Below are 8,340 nucleotides of genomic sequence, written 5' to 3' on the forward strand. Positions count from 1 at the left end.
GATATACAGTTGTTTCATGGCAACTCTTGGAATTATTCTACCTCTTTAATAATACAAGGTCCTCTTGGGACCTAATTTCTGCCTTAAAGAATTCATAATGCATGTTTTGTATTAAGTGAACAATTTTAATGAGAAAACCATATCTATTTGACTGGGGAATAACTGTTGATTCGATTTGAATGTTATTTTGAATGAACTAGCATGGGATTAACAAGATTTTACTATATTGTTTTCCCATTTATATCCCAGTCTTATTTTTGTTCATAATTATTTATCTTACATTATAGTAAGTTGAGAAAGTGACAAGGAACTGAGAGAATGGGCTTTAATTAGAGTAAATGATAGAAAATGTACAGAGGAGAATAATTAAAGGGAATAAATAACATACAAACACGAACTTGTTTAATTGGGTATCTTTTCAATTCTTTCCAACCTTGAGATTCTGTGGATAATAGCTATGTAGCAGGTCTACTCCTCAATATGGAAAAACAGCAAGGTCCTCATAGCATTGATCCACCCTTCTTTGAATCATTTATCAGTCAAAACTTTGCATTTATTTGTGAGACTGTTGGAATAATGGTGTAACTACAGTAATAAATAGAAAATGTAGAGACTGCATAATGAAAAACTGAGTAATACATTAGTACAAATAGAGTATAAAATCACATGAGGACAGATATATGCTTTTGTGTATCTAAGACTATGCTTCTTACATAGTTGGTACTCAATAAATATTTGTTGAATGAGTAGTGGGCAAAAGGTAAACAGTATCAAAGGAAGCATAGATAATATGATTAAATTATAATTACTAAGTACTATCAGATGAAAAGTGACCATGTGAAGATACTAGTCAAAGTGTTTTATATGTATTTTATATATAGTGTTTTTTATATAATATATAAAACACTATATATTTATAATATATATTTATAATATATAAAACACTATAATATATATTATATGTAAAACAATATATATTATATTTTTATATATATATGATGTTTTTTCACTTCTATTAAGGTATAATGACCCATAGAACTTATATATATTCATGGTATACAATGTGATGTTTTGATATATGTATGTATACATCATGAAATGATTAAATCAAGTTAATTAACAAATTCATCACCTCAACATACTAATTTTTTTGTGGTAAGAACATGTAAGATTTAGTCTCAATGATTTTCAAGTATACATTATTATCTATAGTCACAATGCTATGCAGTATATCCCCTGAACTTATTTATTCTCTCTAACTTGAACTTTTTAGCCTTTCACCAAAATCTCCCCATTTCCTACCCCTTCCTCCTGAAAACCACCATTTTACTGTCTGCTTTTATCATTTCAACTTTTTGGATTTCACATGTAAGTGAGATCATGAAGTATTTGTCTTTCCATGCCTGGCTTATTTCATTTAACATAATGTTCTCTAGGTTAATCCATGTTGCAAATGACAGTAATTCCTTCTTTTTTTTTACAGCTGCATGGTATTTCATTGTATATGTACATTATGTTAGTTTTCTTTATCCACTTATCTACTGATGGACACTCAGGCTGATTCCATATCTTGTCTATTGTGAATAAGAGTGATAAATATGGAAGTACAGGCATCTCTTTGAGATACTAATTTCATTTCCTTGGTGTATATGCTCCTCAGAAGTGAAACTCCTGGATCATATAGTAGCTAAATTATTACTTTTTTGAAGAACCTCCATAATGTTTTCCATAACGTCTATACTAATTTACATTCCCACCAACAGTTATACAAGGGTACTCTTCTCTCACATCCTTGCCATACATAAAATATTATCTTTTGTCATTTTGGTAATAACCATCCTAAAAAGGGATATCTCATTGTGGTTTTAACTTTTATTTCCCTGATGATTAATATGTTGAATATATATTAATCTATAATCCTTACCAAACATATCCAATGAGATAGATTATATTATTGTTTCCATTCTATGAATGAAGAGAATGAGGATTAAAGAGTTGCTTAAGCTCACGTAAAGATTGAATATAAACGTAGGTTTCCTTAACTCTAAATATCATACTCTTAACCCTCAAAAGGCACTCCCTATCTCCAAGGCTGTAAAACTTGGTGTTCTCATGATGTCTTCCAAACAAATACCGAAGGCTGAAAAACTGCTTAGTGTTCATCATTTGAGACTGGACATGTTCTGGATGGTGTAGATGTAGGCATTGCTTCTATTTGAGATCAGCCTAGCATTGAAATGCTCTTCTGCTTAGCTCTTGACTTCATAGTTTAATTTATGAGAAGAACGTGGAGATAATTAATTAAAGTGTTCTGGGGTATTAAAAACCTACACAATTAGATTCAGACAGCTATGTTTTGCTAAGATATCACTGTATTCCTCTCATACTTACAAGGAATTATAAAAAAAGAAAATATTATTCCTACCAGGATGATGTTTACATATCATGTAAAATAAAAAAATAGAAGCATATGGAAAGACTTAACGTTTAGAGTACAACTTGCAGATGACCTTTGTCTCACCATCTAGTCTATGCTGATTGGGGGTTTAAATTGTTGCTCATTTCTCAAACTTGATAATTTAAATATGGAAAATACAGGTTGAAGGTCGGTCTATGTTAAATACTAAAACTATTGTTTAAAAATTGCAAAGGGTAAATCAAAATCTTGATTACTAGATGTGAAAAAATTCTCTTGTGCTATATGTATGTATATACACATATGTATGAATACATACAGAGTTATTCAGATCTCTCAAATTCATATTATTTTAACCAAATATCTGATTTTTAAATAAATTAAAGAAAATATAATACGGTAATGATGTAGGAGGCAGAAGCCCTGGGTTCCTGTCCTAAGTGTCTTGCTCTGATTCACAATTAAAATGTAATAGAGTTTTGTATGAATCAAATTATACACACACAAAAACCTATCTACACTCATATACATGTATTCATTTATTAAGTATTGTACCCATCTTGCTATGATTTTTACTACTAAACAATAAAAATAATAACTAATATCATTTCCAGAGTATTGATTTAAATGACAGTGTTCCAGGTTAATGCCTGTTCCTCTATATTTTCAGGTCCCAGCAGAAGCAAAAAGCATCCCTCCTACCTCATTTCCCCTTTTGGAGGCTAGCAGGAAATTAAAAAAGGAAAGGAGTTTCATGCAGTATTTCTGACAGCAAATTTCTCAGAATCCAGAGATACTTCTTTTCTCTGTAATAAGTTGCTGCAGATACAAAGGAACACTTATGATTGATGACTATCTCTGTTTGCATGAGCGATAATTCCTGAACACACAGTTCTCGATTAAAATACAAATGCATTTTCAACTGCGTATTCCTTTATCTGTGTTTTATCCTTACTTGACAAAATGTGAAAAGAATCAAGTAAAGCTGGGCTCTAGTACACTACAGAAGCGAAACTGAAGTAAGGAGACTTTTAAATGGGGAGGGACCATCCATTGCTATCCCTCGGTCCCCGAGTTCTCATTTAGGAGTAGGTGAGTGAGCTGAACTCTTGAAGAATGCAAGAGTGTTTAGGGTGTGCAAGTGTTCTGTTTCTGAAATTACCTTTTCAAATACAGATAATAAATACTAAAATTAAAACATTTTAAAAGTGATGTTTTATTTAGAAATTAAAACATTTTAGAAGGGATGTTTTATTTAGAAATTAAAACATTTTAAAAATGATATTTGATTTAGAAAATTCAAAACTTTTGGTATTACTCTCTTAAGGATATTACCAAGAGGACCACCATCACCTCCTACATTACATAACGCACTGTGGATGCTGAGCTTTAAACAAACTCAGCACTTGACACATCTGAAAGATAGAGGTTGCTTTCTCAAGGAAATAATATTTAATATTAGCACTTACGCATGGGAAAACAGATGAAATAAGATAGGGAAATTAATGTGCAAGGGGTTATCAGAGACATGGAAGCAAACATATCATTTCCATCTGAATGATCAGGCTGATTACTTGTACATGTAAGACGCAGATTTTTTTGATCTAAAAAAATTTTAAGAACATGAAGGCCCTTATTCTCTCATTTGAAAGTGTAAAACTGAAACCCTGAGAAGTGCATTGAAAAGGTCCCATTGCTAGTAAGTGTCAGAACTGAGACTAAAAGTGGATGGAAACGACAGTGTGCCAAATATTGTGTTATAGCCATGATCTCATTTAATTTTTACAATAACCTTGTGATATGTGTTACTCTTTCACAAGTGAGAAACTAAGGCTTGCAGAAATGAAACAACCTGGTTAGCAAACCAGAAAGTGGCTGATGTAGGAATAAAACTTTGACCCTGTAAGATACAGTCATCTATTGTAAGAGTCCACCTCCAAGATCTGTCAACTCTTGGCTTAATGGCTGTGTTCAAATACAAAACATGTATTAGGGATATTCAAAACTAAGTGAGATTTCCAAAACAATAAAAATGAGACACAAATGCAAAATTCTTTCCATTAAGTCAACATTTGTAAAATTTCAGGTTAAGAAATGACTTCCACGAGTAGCGACAACCAAGAGAACAACTTATATATAATTTAGGTCATTTGAACTCTAGAGTAACAGCACTTAGGTTGTGGAATGCTTCTGAATGTCTCCTGATATTTTAAAAGGACATTTAATTTATTTGCTGATAGGTGCATCTATCTGCATACTCACTTTCACACGTGGAGCATTCTTTCCTGATTCAAAACAATAGAGAGAAAAATAAGCAAAGACATGAATTATCTTCCTATTTACCTTTTAATTCTGAAAGATAATTACTTGTTTAATAAGTTCTGCCATGATTAGAGGACATTAATGATTATTAATTATTTAAAATGTGTTTGTATTCTTAAATATGTTTGCATTTCACACGTCTCATCAAGAAACCAAGCTCAACTAACCTTGTCTTTTGTTAAGGCGTGCAATCAAATTTTTACTTCCTTAATAAACATTTCATTATACTTTCTTGAATTCTTATTCACATTTATTCATGAAATTCCTCCTTTTCTTATTGTATCTTATCTCATAGTCCCCTTCTTTCAATCACTCATTCAAAAAATATTTATTGATTATTGAATGCTATGAACAGTATCCAGCACTGGTCCATAGCAAGTAAACAGGACAGATTCCCTCCTTTCACAAAGGTTATATTCTAGGTATCAGTGACAGATAGTAGCAAGTAAAATTAGCAAGATAAAGCCAGATGATAAACGTGATGGCAAAAGTTAAACAGTTATGGATAATGCCTTGGGAGAAATTATAGCCATGTACCATATAACTTTTCAGTCAATAGACCACATACATGATGGTGGTCCCATTTGATTATAATATGGTACTTTTACTATATCTTTTCGATGTTTAGATATGTTAAGATACACAAATACCACTGCATTACAATTGCCTATAGTATTCAGTACAGTAACATGCTAAACAGGTTAGTAGCCTAGGAGCAATAGGCCACCTACCATATAGCTTAGGTGTGTAGTAGGCTCTTTCATCTAGGTTTGTGTAAGTACACTTTATGATGCTCAATGACAAGATTGCCTAATGGTACATTTCTTATATCTCAGGCATAAATCAATACATGACTTTGAAAAGAAGGCCAGAGTAGGTCTCTGAGGAAGGTGCTGTTGAGAAGAGACTGACATGGGCAGAGGCACCAGCCATGCAAAGGTACAGAAATGGTGAGAACTACCAGGAAAGAGAGATGTCAAGTTTCAAAGACAAAAAAGCCCAGAATAGCTGGGGCAAATATTAGATAGAGTCAGAGAGCAAGGCAGGGACCAGACTCCAAAAGGCAAGAAAGCCATGATCAAAAGCATGGGTTTGCATGTCAGTGCTGGGCAGAGAATGGATAGTAGTGATGTGGCAATCAATGAAGACACCAAGTTAAGGTAAACCAGGCTAGCAATGATGGTGTTTGGGCAAGCCCATCAGCAGTGCAGAAGGTGAAACAGAGAGATTGCTTCAGAATATATTTGGGAATCACAACTGAAGAGACCTTAAGAATCTGGTGGATGATATAACAGAGGAATCGAGATTGATGTGTCATTGGCTAGGGAAGGATGGTGGAGCCTGGCAGCACTTCCTACAATGGTAAATTTCTTTTACAATGTAAAATTCTTTGACCATGACTATTATGCTCAAATTCTTTTTTAGTAGAACAAGACTGGCATATATAAATGGGTTTCAATGACCATCATTGTCCCTGTTCATTCTCTTAAAGATTGTAACTGTAGCCAGCAATAGACTTCACTCTTTCTGTAGGCTGTTATGTTGGAGGTCCTTGGATTGCATCTGTGTGACATACTGTTAATGAATCACATGATATCACTATCTCTGTACAATAAGTATATAAAATATTTCAAAATTTGCTTTGGTCCATAAATGGTAACTAATTGATGAATACTGCAAGGAATAAATAAGTAATAAGATACATGCAATTAGTCACTTTAAGCATTACTGTCATACAATGGGAGCCTAACTGTGTTTGAAAGCACTATCTACGTCCTTCTGAGTATTGTGCGAATCAAGGACATTACAGCATTGTAATGAAAGCATATAAGAAAGCACAAAACGCATGTGCCACATAACTATGTGAGGTAGGAAATCATCTGTGGAAAAATCTTCAGTGCTTTGCGGCCACAATTCTAAGACAGACAACACTCTTGGGCTGCTATCCACATCAACTATTTACAGTTCTTCAAGTCTACTTAATTGTAGCTTCCAGTGCCCTTGTTACTTGACTGTCCTACTCAAAATTTCTTAAGGACCCTTGACATCTTCCTTTTAAATTCGGCTCTATATATGGATCTCTTTGAAATTCAGCCCAATGTTTAAGATGAAATATTCAGGGTGAAGAAGACAAAAGTCAGCAAATGAGCTGACCCCACAATAAAGCAAGCTCGAGAAAAGCAAAATGTGTAGTTGAAAAAGTAAGCTTATGCTCTAATAAGAAAAAAAGGTGTAAAGTTTTATCTGGCATGTGTATTTTAGGCCCAATGAGGTTTGCAAACCTTTTCTCCAACTATTGCTCTACCTGTTGCCCTGCTGTTATTTTAATCTAGCATTCCAGCCTGGATAGAACAACAGAGTGACACAGAACAACTTTTAACATTGCATTTTGGTTGTGGATCAGAGTGTTTTTAAAATACTGTTTTCCCCTTTGTCTTAGAAGGCAATATGCAGCCAACTTCAGCCAATTGTTGGGGTATAGCCATTCTGTCTGAATGTAGTATAAACGACTCCAGTGGGTGGAACTCCAGTGGGCCAAAGAACAGGTGACCAAGAGTCATTCACCACGGATGCATGAATGGAAGCATAGCCGTCACAAAGAAGAGCAAAAAAAGGAATAAGGCAAATGGGATGACACTGATGCATCCCTGGAAATAATATCAAGATATCAGGACTGTAGATCAGTGTGTGATGTTTTAAACTAAAATATCTGAGCTACATTAGTTTTTTAATGTTTTGAAATTAGTCAGTATGGCAATAGTGGCAGCATGGTATAATGAGAGAATTGAACTGGAACTTCAGGTTCCTTTCCGATTCTTCCACTAACTACGAGTCACCTTGGTAAAGTCACTCCAATTCCTTGCACCTCAATTTTCTCATCTTCAAGCTGGAGATAGTAAGAATATTCAGTGTTTAGGTATATTAGTCCTTTTTCATGCTGCTGATAAAGACATATCCAAGACTAGGCAACTTACAAAAGAAAGAGGTTTATCGGACTTACAATTCCACATGGCTGGGGAGGCCTCACAATCATGGCATAAGGCAAGAAAGAGCAAGTCACATCTTATGTGGATGGCAGCAGGCAGAGAGAGCTTGTGCAGGAAAACTCCCATGAACTCTGATGGTTCAGATGTCATGAGACTCATTCACTATTATGAGGACAGTGCAGGAAAGACCCGCCCCCGTAATTCAATTGCCTCCCACCGTGTTCCTCCCATGGCATGTGGGAATCGTGGGAGTTACAATTCAAGATGAGATCTGGGTAGGGACACAGCCAAACCATATCACTAGGGTTGGCAGAAAGTTTAATATGATAAATCATGTAAAAACACTTTGAAAGTATAAAATGCTCCAATGATTTGCAGTTGTCTATATTAGTCATTAGGAGAAATTGGCTCCACATATAATACATGATATTATATAACCATGAACACATATAGAAACTTATCAGGTAATATTTTTTGAGTCCTTACTTTGGATCATGAGCATGAATCATCCCTTTTAATCCTCAGCATAATTTTGTAGGTAGGTACTATTATTGTCCACATTTGACAGAGGAGAAAATCAAACATGGCTTGGAGCAGTTAAGCAACTTGATCAAG

This window comes from Nomascus leucogenys, chromosome 5 (genome assembly GCF_006542625.1).
Source record: "Nomascus leucogenys isolate Asia chromosome 5, Asia_NLE_v1, whole genome shotgun sequence".
Lineage (NCBI taxonomy): Eukaryota > Metazoa > Chordata > Mammalia > Primates > Hylobatidae > Nomascus > Nomascus leucogenys.